At 42.5% G+C, this 24,000-nt stretch overlaps 1 long non-coding RNA gene across 1 annotated transcript in view; it reads right to left on the bottom strand.

Moving 5' to 3' along the window:
- LOC140984581 (uncharacterized) overlaps positions 1-24,000 on the bottom strand; it is a 36,803-nt gene that overhangs the window by 10,321 nt on the left and 2,482 nt on the right. The window lies entirely within an intron of this gene.

Here is a 24,000-nt window from a genome sequence, read left to right as displayed (position 1 = left end):
ACAACTCTTTCTCGGTTTATTCGACTTCCCGTGGTCAGTCCTATGTTGCTCAGAAGTTCCCAAAGACAGAGTTCTATCTATACGGAAATTACTATTCTTTATAATTCGTATATTTGGCTAAGGAAGTTTCAGCTTGGCAACCAGTTTAGACACCAACTTCGGATCGGTAACAAGCAAAATAAACCCCGAATTGTAACCTGCATAGACTACATACATGATGGAGAATCACTCCCCGGCAATTGCCACTATAGCCTTTCGAAAGAGGGAAACTGTAGTCCTCAAGTAGCCTCAGATTCCCCCAACGCCAGGCTATTCTCAGCCCGATAGCAAGCCTTTGTTTTGTGGATTCGATGGCAAGTTTTATTCTCTTGGAATCTTACCAAGTTTATAGTAAACCAAGGGATGAGACATTTAATCTGCAAAAATGGATTCAAAACGAACTCGGATCCATTTATAGTAATTAAAGAAATGGTAACTCCGAGAATGGCCATTTTCCGGTTCTTTCGAAGACTTTGTTGACTATCCCACTAAAATAAAAAATATTAACCATTTAGCCAAACATCTACATCCGAATCCGAAGAAGTGGAGAAGAAGGCCTTGTCCCCTGTGGGTAGTGGCCAGGCGAAAGGACCGACCCTATCTATAAGAGCACCGTTCGCCAAGCGTGTAAGAAGACATGGCCTTTTCCCAGGGTATCTACAAGACTCGGTAAAAGATTCATGCAGGCTTACCTCAAAGAGGTAAGTGAAACAACCTCCTCTATCCCTTCTATTGCCTCTCCTACATTACGACCCGCGGGCAGGTCATGTGGCTTGTCTAGTCGTGTATGGAGGATAGAACTCGACATACAGGAGGCTCCCAATCGATTCACTAAGCTAGTTACCAGTACCCCGACAGCTGTCACCTGATCAAAGCGGGAAAGCCGGAACCGTGCCATCTTTAACTACAGCTCTGTCTCTTGTTTTGGTTTTGTGCGCTTTAGGCATCTCTAAAGGGATGACCAGTATCTTTCTTTGAATCAATATTTACATATAATCATTTTTGGACCAGACAATTGAAGATCTTTACAGGTTTATTTATGTGATTTGAAAAGCTTTTGAAGAAGGTCTAATTAGGTCTTGAAACGAAAGAATAAAGAGTGAATCATTTCTCTGCGACATCAGAAAGATCTTTCTCCATTTTATTCTTCCTAATAAAATACAACTCTCGACAGAATAAGAAGAACAAAAAGGGAATGGGAATAAAGACAAGGAAATAGAAGAAGCAGGGATAAAAACCTTGCTGCTGAAATCCTAATTGCCATAGTTCAGCGATAATTTTGATGGAGATTACTGCCTTAGCCCTGTCCAACCATATTTATGTGGGGACCCGGGCTCTAACTCGATTATCATTGGGATTAAATGGATCTTTGCTAGAAAATGTGGGTCAAAATTTTTGCTTTTAACATACTACACATACATAAGATTTATTGTATTTCATTTAAAAGCAAATACATGTCTTGTTTCATTCATACAATCAAACTAGTATTAAAAAGTATTAATACATGTCTAATACAACAACTAGTTACTCTGCTACGCCCGTGATCACCACGCTATCATCTCTCAATCATCCTCGTCTCGACCCTGATCCTGCCCCACCTGTTGTTATGCACACATACAGACACAACAACAGCCGGAAACTCCGGTGAGAACAAATCCCAGTATAAAACATGTATACATGCATGTCATGCAATTAAATACAAAATCATAACACATAAATCAGTAATTATGACACACTAGTGAATACAGATAAAACTCTTCGACTCTTATTCTTTGACTCGACTCATATCTAAGTCTAGGGATCCCGGTGTGAATAAGACGTAACAAGTCTCCCACCTACTCTCCCAATCGTGGTGGCGGTACGTCTTATTCCTAGACTTCGGTCCTGTCTGTATCGAGTGTCTACAATCGGAGGAAATCTGCTCCTATGCGTCGATATCACCGAACGTCTAGCTTGGCAAGTCTGCCAATGACTCTCCTATCTTAAATGCTTGAATATAAATCTATAAACAAAGCATCAACATATAAAAAGGTAACAATCTAGTATGTGATTTTGGGAAACTCAAATCAGATCTAATTCGAGTTATATCTTCCCGAATCAACATGAATTATACCTTTCGTTGTACAGTCTTTGTCGTAGTCGAAGTCTCGATGTCGAATCTGACAATATCAACTCTGAAATGATACATTCAAGATGCATTCTATCAATCTCTAACTCAAATCAACACATATACGAATCAATAATCAATCTCAATACGATTCGACGGCATAACGGCGTAATCTTACGATACCGATCAATTCAAACAACATTAATCAATGACAATAACTCACATATGTATTTGAATATAATCTCGACAAGTCATACTCCTCAAGGACATAATTTACCATGCTGATATTTGCATAATCTTTACTCAATACCTGCTGGACTTCCACAATAATGTCATATCCTATCCGGTTTTCAATCCGGTAGTACATACATGTGTTCCATCATCTCAACAACATCTACTATCAAGCATATATGAATTCCTTCAACACATGAATATCAAAACATGCTGGAAAACATTAAAACATATACCCTTTCGAAGCCCTTGTCAAGAGGAGCAAGAATCTAAGCTCGAATTCAATTTTGGTTGGTTGGATCTTGCAAAACCAACAATTTAAGCTCGGAAGAAATCTTGTACCTTTTCTGGAATTGCTCTCGGTTCTAATGCTGGAATAGTGAGGAAATGAAGACACATACATGTTAAATGTATGGCAAGGACACATGTTTTATTTTTCACTCAACACGTCGCACCGCGGGTGCGGTAGCTTTTCACCGCGGGTGCGCTCAGCTCACGTCATCCCATCCAAAATTCTAAAATCGTCGACCGCAGGTGCGCTCAGTCTTGGACCGCGGGAGCGGTGTCTTCTGTAACCAAAATCATACCTTACTGCCCACATATCGCGGGTGCGGTTGAAAATGGTAGCGCGGGTGCGGTCGTTCTTTGCTATTAAACTCAATTTGCAACGTCGCATCTCCACGTCTGTTCTTCCATCGCCTTTAGTCATCATACATAACAATTCACAAGTATCAACAAGAATTTCGGGCATTACATTTCGCCCCCTCTTAGATATGAGTTCGTCCTCGAACTCGCAGGTAATCAAGTAATGGTATATAAAAGAAGCAATATGATCAAAAGTTGAATAAAAACTCACATCATGAAAATAACACGGGATATCTCTGTCTTATCTCTGATTCTGTCTCCCAAGTCGCTTCTTCAGTACCATGACGACTCCACTGAACTTTCACTAATGGAATAGTCTTCGTTCTGAGCTGTTTCTCTTTCCGATCAAGAATCTGAATCGGCTGCTCAACGTAACTCAAAGTCTGATCTAACTCGGCTTCTTCAGGCTTAAGGACATGAGAACTATCTGGCATATACATCGATACATGAAAGACGTCATGTATCCCAGATAGAGAAGGAGGAAGAGCGAGTCTATACGCACGATCGCCAATCTTTTCAAGAATCTCGTACGGACAGACGTATCGAGGAGGCAACTTCCCACGCTTGCCAAATCTGACCACGCCTCTGAAAGGAGAAATCTTCAAGAATACTCTGTCTTCCTGCTCAAACACTAACGGTCTACATCTGATGTTCGCGTACTTTGCCTGTCTATCTTGTGCCGTCTTCATTCGCTTCTGCATTATCTTTACTTTCTCAGTCATCTCACGAATCATATCAGGCCCAAGTTCTGGTACCTCTGAGATGTCATCCCAGTACAACGGAGATCTGCATTTCTTTCCGTATAAAGCTTCGAACGGTGCCATTTCAATGCTCGTCTGATAGCTGTTGTTGCACGAAAATTCACAAAGAGGTAGTGAATCTTGCCAACTAGTACCAAAATCTAGTACTACAGCTCTCAGCATATCTTCAAAAGTCTGGATAGTCCGTTTTGACTGTCCGTCTGTCTCGGGATGGTAAGCAGTACTTAGGTGCAATGTCGTACCTAAAGCCTGCTGCAAACTGAGCCAGAAATGTGAAGTGAAGCGTGGATCACGATCTGATACGATCGACTTCGGCACACCATGTAGTCTAACCACTTCTCGGACATATATCTCGGCCATATGATCATATCTGTACGTCATCTTGTATGGAATGAAGCATTCGGATCTGGTCAATCTATCTATCACAACCAAAATAGCATCGTAGCCTCTAGATGATCGTGGTAACTTCGTGACGAAATCCATAGTAATGTGATCTCATTTCCATTCAGAAATAGATAAACTCTGAAGTAACCCTCCGGGCTTCTTTCTCTCGGCCTTCACCTGTTGGCAATTTAAGCACTTAGACACAAATTCTGCAATATCTGTCTTCATCTGTTTCCACCATAATTGAGTTTTCAGATCATTGTACATCTTCCTGCCACCAGGATGAATACTGAACCGACTACAGTGCGCTTCTGACAGTATCTGTTGTTTCAAATCTGAAACATCTGGCACTACAAGACGGTTATTCACATACAAAGCCTGATCACGAACCTGATACTCAGAAATATGTCCTGATCTGACCATATCAATCGACTTCTGAACACTCTGATCGTTTCTCTGTGCCTCTTTGATGCGAACAATCAAATCTGGTTCACACTGAATATTGGCAAGTCGCAACGGTCTACTATCTGTATCAGATTCTAATCCAGAAAAACAGCAATCTTCAACTAAATTCGAAACACCTATCGTCGATAAGGATAGGGAACATACCTTTCGACTCAAAGCATCCGCTGCTGCGTTCGATTTTCCTGGATATTATTTGATTTCACAATCAAAATCTTTCAATAAATCGAGCCATCTACGCTGTCTCATGTTCAACTCTGACTGAGAAAATAGATACTTCAGGCTTTTGTGATCAGAGTAGATCCCAAATTTCTCGCCATAGAGATAGTCTCGCCATATCTCTAGTGCAAATACGATAGACGCCAATTCAAGATCATGAATTGGGTATCGAGTATCGTGTGGCTTCAACTGTCTCGAAGCATAGGCAATAACATGCTGTCGCTGCATAAGAACACATCCTAACCCTCTGTGTGATGCATCACAATATACAACGAAATCACCTGTACCTGAATGTATCGTCAACACTGGAGCACTGGTTAGTCGTCTCTTCAACTCTAAGAAGCTAGACTCACAATATTCAGACCACACAAATGGAGTATTCTTCTGTGTCAACTGGGTAATCGGTTTCGCAATACTGGAGAAATCTTTAATAAAACGTCGATAGTACCCTGCTAGACTTATGAAACTGCGTATCTCTGGCACAGAAGTCGGTCTCGGCCAACTGATCACAGCTTCCACTTTACTCGGATCAACAGAAATACCGTCTCCAGATATGATATGACTCAAGAAGACAACCTGTCTCAGCCAAAACTCACACTTTGACAGTTTAGCATACAGTTGCTCATTTATTAATGTATGTAACACAATTCTCAAATGCTCAGCATGATCAGTCTCATTTCTTGAGTAGACCAAAATATCATCTATAAAAACAATCACAAACACATCCAGATACCTCTGAAAGACATGGTTCATCAGACTCATAAACACCGCTGGTGCATTCGTTAAACCAAAAGGCATGACAATAAACTCATAATGTCCATACCTGGTTCGGAATGCTGTCATCGGTATATCAACATCTCTAACTCTTAGCTGGTGATATCCAGATCTCAGATCGATCTTGGAATAGACAGAGGATCCCTGCAACTGATCAAACAAATCGTCGATGCGAGGCAATGGGTACTTGTTCATTACTGTTGCCTTGTTCAGTTGCCGGTAATCGATACACAATCTCATCGAACCGTCTTTCTTTCGCACGAATAGCACTGGTGCGCCCCAAGAAGATACACTCTGTCTGATATATCCCTTGGCCAACAAATCTTCAAGCTGTTCTTTTAATTCTTTCAACTCTATCGGTGCCATTCTATAAGGAGCTCGAGAAATAGGAACCGTACCTGGTACTAGGTCGATACAAAAATCTACCTCTCTGACTGGAGGCAATCCCGGAATCTTATCGGGGAATACATCTGCAAACTCGCAAACCACTGGCAGATCTGCCAATGCTGGGCTCGATTTCAGTAAATCTACTGAATAGACCAGGAACCCTTCTGCTCCTTCCTGGAGTAATCGAGTCATAGACAATACTGAAATCAAAGGAATCCTAGCTCTGGACCCTTTGCCGTAAAACTTCCACTCTTCAGCCATCTCTGGTCTGAATCTAACAATCTTGTGGAAACAGTCTACTGTCGCTCTGTACTTGGTTAGCATGTCGATACCAATAATGCAATCAAAATCAGATAACCCAAGTACAATACAGTCTAAATCTATCTCATGCCCATCATACTGTAGTAAACATGATCTAACAGATGTCATTGATATCAACCATGTCCCCAAAGGAGAAGAGATAGACACTACAATAGACAACGACTCAAGCAGGATAACCGCAAAGCCAACAATTACCTGCTATCACGTCATCAGGGGCATCCTGAGCCTGCTCTTCTGTCAGCGCAAACACTCGAGCCTGCTGTCTGGGAGGTTGGCTCACTGTCTGGCCACCTCGAGCTCTGGGCTGTGTAGATGCAGGGGCTGGCTGGAATGAATGAACAGATGAAGCTTGTCTCTCAGGCTGAGCTACAGAGCCAGATGCTCCTAAACTCTGAGTCTGCTGTGTACCTCTCTGTGGACAGACCCTGGCGAAGTGGCCCTGCTGTCTGCAAATGTTGCAGCGACCCATCACGCCCTAACACTGTTCGGTGGCATGTCTACCTCCACAAGAACTACAGTAAACCCCTGTATACTCTGATCTCTGGCCCGACCCTGTCTGTCTCGGCCCACTGGAGCTCGACGAACTGCTCCCTGATTTCTTGAACTGCTTCCCCTTCACTTTCAAACTGTCTTTCCACCCGCTGCTGCTACCACCACTCTCGAATCTGGGAGGTGGTTGCTGATACTGACCCAAGGGCTGGGGTGGTCTAGGAGTCTGAGTGGTATAAGAAGTGCTTCTTCGTTGCCTAAGCAACCCGGCTTCTGCTCCCTTCGCCCTGTTCAAGGCATCAGAAAAAGTGTTGGGTCGTCCCGTGTTCACCAAGGTGAATATCTCCGGATTCTAGCCATTGATAAACTGATCCGCAACGGCCTCGTCGTTCCCAGCAACGTGGGGAGCAAATCTGAGCAATGTGGAGAACTTAGCCACATATTCCTCGATGTTCAGCTGTCTCTGTCTCAGGTTGGAAAATTCAGCACCTTTGTCTTTTCGGTAGGAGACGGGAAAGAATCGCTGATAGAACTCTGTCTTGAACACCTTCCAAGTGACCTCTGTACCACGATGCTCCAAGGCTCTCTTCGTGGTAATCCACCAGTTCTTGGCAACCTTTTGCAATTGGTGCCCAATCAACTTCACTCGCCGCTCATCAGTATAATCAAGGGACTCAAATAACATCTCAACGTCATCTAACCAGCTTTCACACTCAACTGAATTTTCCGTACCCTTCAATGTCGGCGGTCGGAACGACTGAAACCATTTCAGCAGAGTCTCCATCGGGGTAGCGGTCACATCCATCGGATCATTGGATGTACTGCCCTGTTCTGGTGTCGGACCTGCTACTGGTTGCGGTACTCGTCGAGGAGGCATATCTGATTATCAAACAGATTAGTATACAGTCTATACAATCTGTCTCAGTCGTCCTCTGATCATATACCTCTGATCCAGAATCGGTTCTGATTCAGTCTTGGCAAGTAAATCCTGTGATCAACTCAGATAACAATACAACATATCATCGTGAAAGCAATAAATCATGACGTGTGCTAGCATGATATAAGCAAGGAAGACGACTCGATCTACCCCGCTCACTCTGTTCTATCTCAGTCTATACAGAACCTACAGCTCTGATACCACCTGTTGTGGGGACCCGGGCTCTAACTCGATTATCATTGGGATTAAATGGATCTTTGCTAGAAAATGTGGGTCAAAATTTTTGCTTTTACCATACTACACATACATAAGATTTATTGTATTTCATTTAAAAGCAAATACATGTCTTGTTTCATTCATACAATCAAACTAGTATTAAAAAGTATTAATACATGTCTAATACAACAACTAGTTACTCTGCTACGCCCGTGATCACCACGCTATCATCTCTCAATCATCCTCGTCTCGACCCTGATCCTGGCCCACCTGTTGTTATGCACACATACAGACACAACAACAGCCGGAAACTCCGGTGAGAACAAATCCCAGTATAAAACATGTATACATGCATGTCATGCAATTAAATACAAAATCATAACACATAAATCAGTAATTATGACACACTAGTGAATACAGATAAAACTCTTCGACTCTTATTCTTTGACTCGACTCATATCTAAGTCTAGGGATCCCGGTGTGAATAAGACGTAACAAGTCTCCCACCTACTCTCCCAATCGTGGTGGCGGTACGTCTTATTCCTAGACTTCGGTCCTGTCTGTATCGAGTGTCTACAATCGGAGGAAATCTGCTCCTATGCGTCGATATCACCGAATGTCTAGCTTGGCAAGTCTGCCAATGACTCTCCTATCTTAAATGCTTGAATATAAATCTATAAACAAAGCATCAACATATAAAAAAGTAACAATCTAGTATGTGATTTTGGGAAACTCAAATCAGATCTAATTCGAGTTATATCTTCCCGAATCAACATGAATTATACATTTCGTTGCACAGTCTTTGTCGTAGTCGAAGTCTCGATGTCGAATCTGTCAATATCAACTCTGAAATGATACATTCAAGATGCATTCTATCAATCTCTAACTCAAATCAACACATATAGGAATCAATAATCAATCTCAATACGATTCGACGGCATAACGGCGTAATCTTACGATACCGATCAATTCAAACAACATTAATCAATGACAATAACTCACATATATTTTTGAATATAATCTCGACAAGTCATACTCCTCAAGACATAATTTACCATGCTGATATTTGCATAATCTTTACTCAATACCTGCTGGACTTCCAAAATAATGTCATATCCTATCCGGTTTTCAATCCGGTAGTACATACATGTGTTCCATCATCTCAACAACATCTACTATCAAGCATATATGAATTCCTTCAACACATGAATATCAAAACATGCTGGAAAACATTAAAACATATACCCTTTCGAAGCCCTTGTCAAGAGGAGCAAGAATCTAAGCTCGGATTCAATTTCGGTTGGTTGGATCTTGCAAAACCAACAAATTAAGCTAGGAAGAAATCTTGCACCTTTTCTGGAATTGCTCTCGGTTCTAATGCTGGAATAGTGAGGAAATGAAGACACATACATGTTAAATACATGGCAAGGACACATGTTTTATTTTTCACTCAACACGTCGCACCGCGGGTGCGGTAGCTTTTCACCGCGGGTGCGCTCAGCTCACGGCATCCCATCCAAAATTCTAAAATCGTCGACCGCAGGTGCGTTCAGTCTTGGACCGCGGGAGCGGTGTCTTCTGTAACCAAAATCATACCTTCCTGCCCACCTACCGCGAGTGCGGTTGAAAATGGTAGCGCGGGTGCGGTCGTTCTTTGCTATTACACTCAATTTGCAACGTCGCTTCTCCACGTCTGTTCTTCCATCGCCGTTAGTCATAATACATAACAATTCCCAAGTATCAACAAGAATTTCGGGCATTACAATTTATAATGGAGTTCGTCATTTATTTATTGACGGATTTGGACGAAAAAGATGGAAGTTCAACTTCAATGCTTATTATTAGCGTTGATAGCTCTCTTCTTTAATTATGCCGTAGAAGCTGACATCAGGCTATTGGCCTTTTATCTGCCCGACCGGAAGGGGTTCGTTGGGATAAACTCGCAAAGACTCGACCCGGGTTCCCTCGTAGAGTGGCGTCTTTTATAAGACTCCACTTTCTCAGTGGAACTAAAAGAGTTTGAGCTTTTTTGGCTTACTTTTAGCCACGCGGTGCGGCTATCCGCATGTGTCCTAAAGTGAAGTCCAATTGGTATACTCGAGAAAAAGGGTTTGGAATTCGACCTCCCGGGGTCGTTGACTCCTTTTTTGTTTAGGATCCCATTTTTACATTCAATTCTTTATTGAGCCCGGTGTGGAATCACCATCATTACACATTAATTCTTGGTCTGGCTGTTGTTCTAGCGAGCCTTCCTAGCCGCCTAGAGTGCAGCCTACCTGTTGAAGACCGTTACGTAAGTAACTCCGTGCTCCATACAGGTGAAATGAAAGCAGAATTCGTTCGGATCCTCCCACATGTTCAATCTTTTTTTAGCGGTTTCCCCAGAGATTTTTATCATTAATGCAACCTTCATTTTGCTCATTCATGGAGTTGTATTTAGTACCTCTAAGAAATATGATTATCCGCCGTTAGTGAGTAATGTGGGTTGGCTTGGATTACTTAGTGTTGCGCGCCTAGGAGGGCAGCGCGCTTTGGGTTGCGGAGGAGCTATTATCGTCCAGATCCCTAACCTAATGCGGCACCGGGTTTGGACCGCAGGGAACCATAGCATGGGGGGACGTCTAATCCTTTTGCCGTCGCAAGGCTGGCTAATCGTACGCAGCAGGCTCGAAGACCCCTGGTTCTGGAAGGCACATGAGTCCGAACGCTATGTTGAATGTGCGACCGACACTACACTACGTAGGTACCTGTGCAGGTGAGGCGTCGGTCGGTCCAAGAAACTGCGGCAGCGGCGCGAGGAGTTAACGACCGGACGTGCTGCAACCTAGGGATCACCAGGCAGCTCTTTCGCTCTATAGAGATCGGGGGGGCATAGCGCAATTCTTCTTGGAGGAGGGTTGTTTGCCCGGGTGATTGATCCTTCCATAATGTACTCCTACCTATACACCGGCAACCGAAGTCGAGCATACATACGACAATCTTCATGCGTGAATAGCCGGGAGGAAAGAAAGGGTGGTAGGTGATAATGAGAAAAGGCACCGTGTCTGGCCGGGCGGGCGGAATGGATGAGCGAAAGGTGTCATGCCATGTAGTGGGGAATATCTCGAGTCTCATGTAAGACAACTAAATACACCTCGAGGTGCTGCCGAGGAACTGAGGGATCTTCTCGAGCACAGGATAGGTAATTGAAAGATAGAGGTAGCCCATTCGTTATGGGGAATCAATGCTTCGAACTGAATAGAGCTTACATACGGCACCTGGCTTTGCTTTCTCCTATGCATATTAGTTTAGCTGCGCTTACGCGGCCGGTTTGGCTTCCTCTCTGGCACTTTCCTTACCTTACTCCCGCTACACTCTCACTCCAAGCTACGTCTGCTCAGCAAGATGCATTGCGATTTCCTCTTCTGTGGACGCACCGGAGTATGACCCGGGACGGGAAGAGAAAGACTTTTTTCTCCGGCGAGCTTTCTCTCGTAAAGCCAAAGACGCCCCAAGACAGGGGTCCGAAGGAGAAGAGGACATGGTCAATAGAACCTGGCTGGATCCGGGCTGGGATAGTGGCGCCCATTCAACATCAGTTCCGAAAGGGTTCGCTCATGCTGGAGGGAGCATCCCCACTTAGTGGTCGGTCCGCTAGTTCACGCAAATTCGAAGAAGTTATCACGGACGAGCCACATGCAGGGAAACTTGCACGTGTGGTTCTGGCTGGGCTTTCCTAAGGTATCTAATAACCTTGCTTCTGCTCGCCACTGGCGCACCTCTCCTAACTATTGCCTATTTATTCTGGAATAATCTTTTTAGGAGGGACAATTTTACATATTTCTGCCAAATCCTTCTATTATTAAGTACGGCTGGTACCATTTCGATGTGTTTCGATTCTTCCGAACAAGAGAGGTTTGATGCTTTTGAATTCATTGTATTAATTCCACTTCCTACTCGCAGTATGCTCTTTATGATCTCGGCTTATGATTCAATTGCCATGTATTTAGCTATTGAGCCTCAAAGTTTATGTTTTTATGTGATCGCAGCATCAAAAAGAAAGTCTGAATTTTCCACGGAAGCCGGCTCGAAATATTTGATCTTAGGTGCATTTTCCTCTGGAATATTATTGTTTGGGTACGACCGGACAACTACCGATATCTATGAATATCTTTTCTTAGTTTATATATGTGAAATAGATATATCTATCTATATCATAAACTATCGGATCGGGTATGACTTAGATGTGAAACTTGCAGACCTTATTGTTTGTAATATTGATCTTACGGGGGGAACAAAATCAAAGAATATATAGACTTGTAGAGACCCTCTATGTAGTTGCCTATCTAGGGCGATCGATCTACATCTTTCCCCATAGCCCTGGGGCTGTGTCTCGATCTTCTATGTGCGAAATCTAAGAGACTAGTTCCTATAGAGATTCCCCTTGGTCTAATTCCACGCCTTATGACGAAAGTGGAGTCGGCGTGGCGTAAAGTGAAGATTGGGGGAGTAGATAAAATTCCCTTCTGGGGTATTCCGAAGGTGTAACCTAGGCAATGAAAAAGAGGCCTGATACTTCAACTAGAGGAGCGACCAGTTGGTTCACCAAACTCCGACCCAGCGTCACACGTTCTTGAGGTCCGAAGGGATCCTTTGCCCAACTACCGACTCCTCCCGGAATAGCGTTATCGGAGCCGAGCCAGGAATGGCCGTTAGTGGGCACCCACCACTTTTCACGGTTAGAGAGGCCCTCTTTAATACATTAAGAATAGATGTTTACAGGGGCCAGAACGACTCGATCATAGGAATTTAGACCACCTACATGCTGGTAAATGAAAACCACCTCGACCGGATCAGAGTAAACAACAATGTCGAATCAGGCCGCCCCTTGCCTTGAAAGAATTCACACGCGGCCACCAGCTTTCCCAAAATAAGGGGAGATCTGCTGCTTACTGCTCACGGAAACATCCGACCTATACGTCGTTCGCGTATCTTTCTGATCTCCTTTCCTCATCATATTTTTGGACCTGGTTAAAAATGGGGTTGATGGTGGTTAGCTAAAAAAGGGGGAGAGAGGAGAGCCTTGGGGTACGCTCACTCCTGCATTTTTTGTAGCACCTGGGAGCAGCCTTCTCCTTGCCGAGTTTTGCTTCTGATCTCTTTCTCAGTCTCTCGTTCGTTACCTTCTATTACCGATCTTCTCCTGCTGCTCGCTTCGTTTGTTTCGTTGAGCTCGCTTTCTTTCGTTAGTTTCCTTTCTTTTCTTTAAAGAAACTTAAAAAAATAGAATATGAACAGCAGCAGCCAAATACTTTTAAATGAGACTAATCAGGGATGCTTCCATAAAAGACAACTACGGTATGCTATTTTTCAAGTATGTTGCGGTCAACACAGCTTCTGCCCAAATGAGGTACATTCATCCCAAACATCATAGCTCTAATCGTTTCCAATAAGTATCTATCTACTTTTTATCTTAGCTATTCAAGCAGTATACGCAAAAGATCTCTGATGAACAGTGCCTCTAGAAATAAGATATTGAGAAAATCCCGTGGACATGTATTCTCCTCCAGAATCAGATCGTCAAATTCTTTTTTTCTTGCATTAGAAATAATGTCTGGCTTGTCTATTGTGTGCCGTTCACTCCAACATGGCGAAAATTATGTAAATTGGAGTGAAAAGGTAAAGTTATTCTTGATGGGCCAGGATGTTGGATAATTGCTGAAGGTAACCCGGAGGATGTGGCGAGTAAGAAACCATTTTCATCTTTTTTTGGTCTGGTGCGGCTATGCATGCGATCACAGTGTCTGTAGCTGATAAGACCCCATATATATGGAGGGGGCATTACAGACCCAAGAAAGGCATGGCTTACTTTGAGAGAAGTTAATGAACGTGCGACCGCAAGTAAGCGTCAGTGCCTGGAGACTGAACAACATGGCCTGAAGCGGGGTAGTTACTGTAGTAAGGTGAAGAACCTTTGTGATCAGCTGGAGGCTCTTGGTATGAAAAACTATGATGCCAATAATCTTAGTCAGAGCATGAAGAGTATAAATTGATTTATATGATGGGAGTAGGAAGTCTTTGCTACTGCATCAACATAACCCTTCCAACAGGACCTCGATGGCTTACTAAGCTTATAAAGGCAAGTCTGACTTCCTTCTTTTGCCTTCAAGGGGACTATTGTTAGATGTGGTGTCAAGCTTCTTCTGTGCAGCTAGCGCTACTACTCATTTTTGTTCTATCTTCCTAGTGAGTTTTTTCCAGCCCAAGGGGAGCGAACATTTTATGATTTCACTAGCCGTCATAGAAGGGAAAGATGATCTATGCCCAAATCACGTCACGGGGTTGGATGCAAGTGCACGATTTAAATTAGAATTCTTAAGGCAATAGGCACAGGAGAGAAAGACCAGTCTCTCTCCAATAGAAAATGCAGAGGGAAAGAGATTCCGATTAAGCGAGTGATGTCACCTGAGGGTTAGAATCCGATGTGATCTTAGATCTATTGACTGCCATCCTTAGTGAGTGGCCAAGGCGAGAATCTGCTGGTTCACCAATCATTGATGGTTCTAGAACCGCTAGGCCTACGTTAAATGCAATAGTACCTAGAATTACGACTAGAAAAATATATAAAAGATCGTTGGTCCATGCGGGTTCTCCGTAATAATTATGACCCATACCGTTTGCCAATTTAGCTCTTAATACAGGATCATTCAAATCAGGTTTTTTTGTTATTAGTATAGGTGAATTCTTATACATAAATCCTCCGAAGGAACCGGACATGATAATTTTTTTATCATCCGGCTCGAGCAAGATTCAAAAGAACCAAATGAATCCATAAAAAATATATGTGTTAGCTATATCTACACATATATGAATGATTCAATGTATTTTTTAAGAAAAACTTGACTCTTTTTTCCCGAAATTACAACTATCTATTGCAAATAATTCGGTTCTAAGTCTAAGTAAATACTCATGACCCAAGTCGGCTTACAAAGTTGATCATATTATGATCAATTGCTTTCTGGGTTGTCTCAGGCTTTACGATTACTATATTATCTATAAAATAGTTGGAGATACACATACAAAAGGTTTACTTGTTACTAATTCAGTCTAGTTTATGTTTTTCTTTAGATCTCTTGTTTTACTCCGATAGTATTATCAATCAGATCAATGCAGAAGAAATGAATGCATTTCCATACTATATAAGCTTGGGCTTCTTTGGAGAGATCATCATAAATGATTAAAGTGTGTTTTTCACGATACATAAAATATTCAGCCAAAGCTGCTCCTGTATAAGGAGCGAGGTATTGCAATGTAGCAGGGTAATCCGCCATTTTGGCTACGACAATGGTGTAGTCCATGGCACCCCTTTCCTGTAAAGTATTTACTACCTGAGCCACAGAAGACGCTTTTTTCCCAATAGCTACATAAACACATATCACATTTTGACCTTGTTGATTCAGAATCGTATCTGAGGCTACTACTGTTTTACCGGTCTGTTTGTCCCCAATAATGAATCCTCGCTAACCACGTCCTATGGGGATCATCGAATCAATAGCAATAAGCCCGGTTTGAAGAGGCTCATATACGGAACGCCGGGAAATAATACCTGGAGCGGGAGATTCAATTAATCGAGATTCAGAAGCTGCAATCTCCCCTCTACCGGCAATAGGTTTAGCCAGGGCGTTTAGAACACGACCCAAATAAGCCTCACTCACTGGTATTTGAGCAATTCTTCCTGTTGCTTTTACAGAACTTCCTTCTTGTATCATCACACCATCACCCACAACACCAACATTATTTGATTCAAAATTCAGAGCAATACCTATTGTACTTTCTTCAAATTGTACTAATTCACCCGCCATTACTTCATCAAGACCATGAATACGAGCAATTCCATCGCCCACTTGAAGTACGGTACCGGTATTTACAATCTTGACTTCTCTATTATATTGTTTAATACGTTCGCGGATAATATTACTAATTTCGTCGGCTCGAATGGTTACCATTAGTTTTTTTTTATTATTTTTTGAAAAGAAAAAAAATAATGCCTTTTATAGTATTATTATATTATTATAGTAGAAAGACTTATCAGTTATTTCTTTCATCGCCCCCAACATGTCAATATTGACGCTAATGGTACGCAAATGTAACTCGTTGTTCAAACAACTATTCAGAGTTCCTAGAGCTCCTTGAAAGGCTTGTTGGAAAACCCGTTGCCGGACTTGATTAATCGCCCTTTGCTGTTCAAACTGAATGGTTTCATTTTTGTAATTTCTTTAATTGTTCCAAAGTATTATAAGTTGAATTAATCAAATTCCATTTTTCTCGCTCTATCTCAGAGTATCCGTTCACCCTAAACTCATTGGCTTCCATTTCCAACTTTCGAAAGCGGGCCCATGCTTTTTCCTACTGTTCAATGGCCCCATCACGCAGTTCTTCTGAATTTCGAATAGTATTCAGGATCCTCTGTTTTCGATTATCTAATAAATCACATAATGAAAGTAGATTAAAATTCCGTTCATTTGAAAACTTCCATAATCCCTTCCCAAACCAAACATGAAACTTTCGATTCATTTGGCTCTCACGCTCAATTACTTGGTAAATTCTCATAGCTTATTTTATGAATGTAATGAGCCTATCCTCTCTTCTTTATTCATAGTCCAAAAAAATACAAATCTAATGCAAAACTAAAATAGTTGAAGGACTCTTCTGACAAAATAAAAAAATATGTAATTGTCAGCAAGTTGTTTCTTTTTTTTCTTCAGTTCAAATACAAAATATTTTTCTTACTTATACATTAAGGCATAGGTCGTCCATTCAGCATTAGATAAAAGGGGGAAAATGTCAATTTTTAGAACAAGCAGTTAAAATTATTTTATCAAGATGAGGGTCCAATATCGATAAAATATTAATTTGAAAACGATCTCTATATTAACATAGTGGTCGAAAGTGTACCATGCTGTGTCTAGACTTCAAACGATTTGCTTTAACCATCTTAACAATCTCACATTATTGGTTGCTAGAGAATCAAAGTGGATTTGCCAATTAATCACGAAATGTGATGGTTCTTACATATCATTTCTTAATTTCTTCAGAAATAATTCGAAAGATCATGCACATTTCTTTCCTAGTTATAACGGAAAAGGATACAGCTGGTTGGATCCAGCCTATTCTTGAAATAAACAACTCACACACACTCCCTTTCCAAAAAAGATCAATACACCAATCACTACACTTAGATTTATTAGATTAGTTGCTAAAATATCGGTATTAAATCCGAAACTCTCGGCAGATGGCAAGTGGCCTAAAGAAACTACATTTTTCATATAATCTCCTCATATAGATAGACTAAAAAATCGACCAAAGTTCTCCCCTCTTTTTTTTTGAAATCGAGTCAGAGTTCTAATTTATTTTATTTATATGTATAAAGTATGAACTACCCCTTGATTGTTTGAACACCATCATAAAACACTTTCCCCTGTAATACGAATGGGAAGGATGAAAGCGAATTGGTATACTAATTCCTCATCTGCAAATCAGCCCTTCCCTAACGTAGGTTATTTTCTCAACGAATAAGTAATAGTAGGAGTGAAATCTTGATCTAATTTGAAAAAGCAAACGACAAGTCCACTGAAATCAAATAGGAAAAATACATATTTTTCCTATTTCTAAGATGAAACAAAAGGATTCGCAAATAAAAGTGATAATGCTACAACCAATCCATAAATTGCTAACGCTTCCATAAAAGCTAGACTAAGCAATAGAGTACCTCGTATCTTTCCCTCTGCCTCGGGCTCTCTTGCGATACCCTCTAGGGCTTGACCCACAGCAGTCCCTTGACCAACTCCAGGTCCGATAGAAGCAAGCCCTACGGCTAATCCAGCAGCAATAACAGAAGCAGCAGAAATCAGTGGATTCATGATAAGTTCCTCGTACCAACAAAAATAAATGGTTAATGATACAATCAACCAATGAATTATGATTTAATTATTCGATCGATAGGATTAATCTAGTCGAAGTAACTAAGAGCTTCAAATTTCAGTAATAATATTATTGAATTATCAGAACTACTTCGAGATATCCTTTTTCGTTTCTATCCACAGAGTCTTCGTGAATCCATAGAATTCTCGTTTTTACATTTCTTGGTTCCACACTGTTATTTCACAATTCTTTCAGCTTTTCTTGATTTCATCTGTTTATTCAGGCAAGTCGCAAGGCATTAACAAAGGCAAGCAGTCGTTACGCCGATTAAAGCCAGAACCCTAGATGCAGAGAATCCGCTGTTAGGAATCGATTTCATCATAACTAGTTCAGTCGGGAGAGAGTGGCAGGGACATATATCCCTCGCCCGGGAAGAGAACTGGGGTAGTAAAAGCCGGAGGGTGTCATTCCCCCCTCTCTTTTCACTGATGGATCGAATCCAAATGATGGATAGTTCACCTCTGCATCCACTGCTTCTCCCACTAGAAAGGAGGAATGAACTGAGACTCCACTCGAAGTGGACCCATTCGGTCGGTCTCGGCTTGGTTCCGTTAATGGTTGAAATAGATGATTTTTGAAGCACCCCCTTTCCTCTTTTTATACACGGCGTTGGAACTTTCCCATTAGAGATCGTACCCGCGATCCAAGGCAGGAAAAACAACCACCTCTTGAGCTTCCATTCGTGGGTTTAGAGATCGCTAGGGCGCACCACCTACTTGATTCCTTTCTCCACTGCTCAATGGTTCTAGTCAGAGGAATAGAAACTGGGATTCGCCCCTTCTCCGCCTATCGGGATTGGGTGCCGATTTTGTTCGATCGATACATGGAAGTTTGAATAGTCGGTCCCTTCATGAGGAAGGATGAGGAACGATCGGGGACACAGCAAATGAATGGTAAAAATCCTTCTTTATTCATTCAGAAAAGACTTCACCACAAACTCACTCATGATAGCCAGTCTCGATTGCCAGCGGGGCACCCAAACCATCTAGCCAGAAGAGAGCAGAGAATTCTAACCTCTTGTGGAGACCCAGAATGTACTGGATTCAAGGATTCCATCACTGAACGAAGACGAGGCTACTCCCAGTAGGTGCTTGGGCTAATACATCCTCGATTACTTTGATCAGGCCAACTATAAAAAGAAAGAGGATAGATCTCACATTCAACTGCGCTTCCCGGCATAAGGAGCCCTCTCATCTTGAGCAAGATGCAACTATTCCGCCAGCCCTGATGAAGCTTCCCGCCTAACCTGACGTAGGTAGAGAAGCAAGGCACGAAGAGTTTCCATGATGTGTCGATGTTTTCGTTCAGCACGCCCATGAAAAAGGAAAATAGGCCAAATTAGACTGAAGGGAAGGTGCGAGAACGTAAACTGAATTCTCGAAGCATGTTTAATTAAGCTAATGAATTTGATTTGAGACGATCAGATCTTGGACAAAGCTCTATTGAAGATTTCTCATACTCTATTTCTTCCCGAACCCACCGTCCTTTGGCTATATCTCGCTAGTTCATAAGCTTGGACAGTTCTCCTTCCTTTGACATTCTGTTCATCCGACCAGAGCAGACCAAAGAAGTGACCTGCTTGTATGCCTATTTTCGATTGCGGGTAAAAGGACATAGGAAAGGGAATAGGTTAGAGACAGAGGTTACGAGTGCCTGTTCTGGTTCTTATGAGTAGGAGAACCCTGTATGAAGCTCGGGTGCTTCATGTAGAGAGAGACCGAAGCCAATCTAGTTCACTTCATGATGCCAGACAATGAATCAGTCAAGTAGCGTTGCCGGTCTTTGGTTTGCAGACGTTTGGGAATAGACCGTCTTCTTGCTCTTTTCTAATATTCCAATATTCATCTAGCTTTTTATGCCTATCAATTGAATTACGCTTTCACCCGGGTAAGGTGATCAGTGAGTTGGTCTTCCCTATGAGTTAGGAGGAGCCGGGTTAGAAGAATTGTTAGGGAAGGTCCTTGTAGATGGTCAGAGAAAGAAGAGAGATTCTTGAAGACGTCGATTGGAAGAGTCTGAGTAGGATCGTCTTCAGGCGACTTGCAGGAACCATTTCAGCCTTCTTCTGTTCCTGTATTCTCATCCAATCATTGAAGCCATTCAGCTACGGCGATCAATATAAGAGTTGTCTTATCCTACCGAAGATAAGGTCAGCTTGAGTGACCTATTCCCTCAGTGATTCGATAACATTCTCGTAGTCATTCATAGTTAAAGCTTCGAGGTACCGCTATTAGGGAGTTTTTCTCTTTAAAGAGGAGGTGATCACTAAATAATGTTCTCCTTTGCTTTTATTATTTCATATCAGTAGGTTGAAAGGTAAGTAATAGGAGACCGAAACCCGACTCTAATCAGTTGCCTCCCTCTCTCTGCCCTATAACTGAAAAAAAGAGCACGGCGAAAACCTTCTTTCTTTTTGAATATGCCACGAGATTCGAAATGATTAGATATTAGATGAAGGGCCTAGACAATGAAAGGGGAACAGCCAGAACCAAATGAATATTTATCCTCCCCCATACCATAGAGAAAGAGGAAGAACAACTACTGATTGATGGATAATGATTGATTGCACACAGATGTTATGAGATATCCCCTTAGCTCTCACTCTCAAGTGAGGGGGTCTCAATTTTAACCTAATAAAGGAAAGGCAGAACCATAGCCAATCACACATCTCGTTGCTAAGAGATAGCTGGCGAAAGGCTTTAACTAGAAAGCGACCATTGAACTAGTAAACTAGCTGTCATTGCATTGAAAGAAAGCAGAGGGAAATTCCGTAGTTAGTAGTTAAGTTTCTCAAGTGAGAATAAAATCCTTCAATGCTCGGTACCAAACAAAACAAACCAAGGTGCGTAGCGCTCTCTTTTTCATAGTCATGTGCTCATGGGAGGAGACTTGCCTTCTTCTTCTGAGATGGGATGGGATGATGAGAATATGCTCTGCAGATGTTTTCAAGAAGAAGAGAAGCCGGTTTTAGCAAGGAGCGAAGGGCTTTAGCGGCAGGTTCGATAGGACCAGGGCTGATGCGGGGTGAAGGCAAGAGCAGAATGAGAAAGAGCTTGGTCAAAGTAAAAGTAGACTGCTTAATTTGTAAAACTTACTAGATATTGAAACTTGACTGGTATAACAACTTGAGCATTGAATTGCCCCGTAGAGGGCGAAGAAGGCTTGACCTTAATGTAATGGTCCGCACGCACCGTCGGATCACTGCTCTCCCTTAACTATATATCAGAGTAAGCAAGCTTTTCGAATCCTATCTTTCTAGCCTATGCCTCTCCCCTTATTCTACCCTGAGACGAAAGCATTGGGACTCCTACTTGCTAGCCCGGGATTTCTAAATATAATAATTTGGACTGTAAGACAAAAGAACGACTGCTACATCTATATCTAGTTGAGTCGACCATCTTTCTACTTGACTGGATGAGTAAAGTTGTTGGATATGGTTGAAGCATGCTTCCCATAAGAGGAAAATATGATCAATAGAAAGAGTGAGACCCGCTACAAAGCAATGTTTTAGAGTTACGCCTGGTAAACAAACAAATAAGAAGGACTTTCTTCGAGAGAACTCCAGCGTGCAGTTCAGCCAATTTGCATTCAAGCGGTGAGACTGACGTTTATTCAGCAAAAAAAGGGGAAGTGGGAAGAGTTGGCCTTGTGTTCCAGCCATCGCCAGGGTCTAACAGCAGAAGGGACAAATGATCGGGAATATTATTGAGGAGAGTGATAAAGCCACAGAGGGGTCAAGATCTCTATAGACTTCCCAGGGTGGTGGGGCAGTGGTCGAGTGTTCCATCACTTGTCCCCCCTTGTGTTCCTCTCTTGGGTGTTCGGTAGCTTGTCTTTCTATCAATGCATCTACAGCCGTTCGGAGCAGAGGTTCACCCCTGCTTATTAGAGATGGTATCTACGATTCAAAGGTTGCCCAGGGGGGGTCAAATCTGTAACGCTAATACTTAGTTACAACCGGTCCTGAAACACCTGTAAAAGTCTGCTGGGAATGTCGAAGTATATTATTTTTTTTATGTATGAAGTCTCCAACTGGCTTGCTTGGCATCCTGCCATCTCTCTTGGTCCTTCCGAGGGGAAGAGAAGAGATTGGGCGGTAGCAGGCAGGTCCGGGATGGGGACAAGAAATCGACGTGAAAGGGGGAAGCCAGAGATGATATTCATTAGTTGTGCCTCCCGGGGCTTGGCGTAGCAACGAACGAACGAATAGGGGTAAGAGGGCCACTCGGATCGGATTCAAAGACTGGTGCGAAAGGAGATGGATCGGTCGAGAGCTTGGATCCAGGTCATTGCTCCGCTCGTTTGTACTCCTTGATGGATGGGAAGAAGATTGCTTACGGGCGCGGGTTTGGGACAAGGAGATGGCTGGGTTGATATCTGCGCCTTAGCATCAGAAGAGATAAGAGGTAGGGTTGGCCCAGTTGGTGCTAGCAGCCAGGAGAGAGAAAGAGATGGTTGAAAGGCCCTGGTATAGAAATCAAGAATTGGTGGACTCGCTAAGGCGCAAATATCAACCATCCAACCCAAAGTCTCCTTTTCATGCCCACCTTCCACTATAGGGAAGAATTCGATAGATAAATTCGAGACCTAGCCCAAAGAGTCTCATAGTGTTGCACTTTCCCTTCCTCACCCTATTCACCTTCACCAGATATCCGCCCAAGCAAAAGAAAAAGAAGCTCTGTCATTCAATCCCAGCGCCTTCTTAACCACCTCTGTAGCTTGTGAATGAACAGGGCTTGAAGAGAAATTTCGTACGCAAAACAGCAAAACTATTGCCCTATAACGCCCGGTGACATCTTTCTTTTCACAGTCAAAGTAAACCATTTCTTGGTGGCAACATCGGCATGCGTTATATAAGACTTTAAGCGCACCTGAACTACCCATAGTCTATCTAGTGTAGGGCTTGCACTCCATAGTCATTCGTTTTTCCATAGGTTGATGCTTTGTATCGCACGCTTGTTATATTTGTTTATATAGTGTGTGAAGTCTAACTAATTGAAAAGCGCCTATTTTATAGTTCCAATCAATAGAAAGCGGCCGTTCACGTCAGGGTCGGAAAGAGATGGAGTTGCTTGTACTTGAATTTTCTTTGTCGAGATTGGGCTGGTGTTCCGTGTACCGCACCGAAGCTTGTGTAGCCTATGGTTGAGTGTAGCGAAGCGAAACGTAAGATTTAGAAGCAAGCGGGTACAAGATCGAAAAAAATGCATTGGATGGATGCCCCGGCATTGAGAAGGAAGGACGCTTTCAGAGGCGAAAGGCCATGGGGATATACCGTCTGTGATCCATGAATCTCCAATCTGGAAACCGTATCCAAGCTCCGTGGCTAGTCTGCGCTCTTTGGACTTTTCAAACTTAGCGAACTGAAACATCTTAGTAGCTAAAGGAAGGGAAATCAACCGAGACCCCGTTACTAGCGGCGAGCGAGAGCGGATTGGGGCTTTGAAGAAAAACAAACACGTCTTGTCAGAGCCTCAGCAAAGTGTTCACTTATTTTTCGCCAGGTTTCATTCGATTTGTTGTGGATTGGATGATGGAAAAACCAGCAAGCTACGGCTTTAAAGTTTACCTTATTATTATGAAATGGGCTCCTTTTTCTTTTATAGATGTTGATTCAGGGGGTGGGGAGCTTGAAGAGCGAAGCGAGCCGCGCTAGTCTATTCGTTTTTCAGCAGCAAGCTACGGTCTAACGACCCCCTAACCTAGGTTGGGGCGAAAACTAGGGTTCCAAACCTTTTTCGAATAATAAGGTAAGCTTTAAAGCCCCTTTACTTTCTAGTAAAGGGCGCAGTGAACTGTAATTGTGAAAAGATTGGAAGATCTGGCCAAAGAAGGTGATAGCCCTGTAGATTTGTTCCCATGGTTCGATCCTTCCCAGTAAAACGCGGCGTGTTCGAATTCTGATCGCTTTTACGCGAGAAAGGGGGACCACCCTCTAAGCCTAAGTATTCCTCAATGACCGATAGCATACAAGTACAGTGAGGGAAAGGTGAAAAGAACCCTATTTAAGGAGTGCAATAGAGAACCTGAGATCCGATGCGAACAATCAGTCGAAGGAGCGGAGCCTT

Source organism: Primulina huaijiensis, chromosome 9 (assembly GCF_012295235.1).
Source record: "Primulina huaijiensis isolate GDHJ02 chromosome 9, ASM1229523v2, whole genome shotgun sequence".
Classification (NCBI taxonomy): domain Eukaryota; kingdom Viridiplantae; phylum Streptophyta; class Magnoliopsida; order Lamiales; family Gesneriaceae; genus Primulina; species Primulina huaijiensis.
The sequence above is the reverse complement of the archived record's forward strand: the minus strand, read 5'-3'. Positions and strand labels throughout refer to the sequence as shown.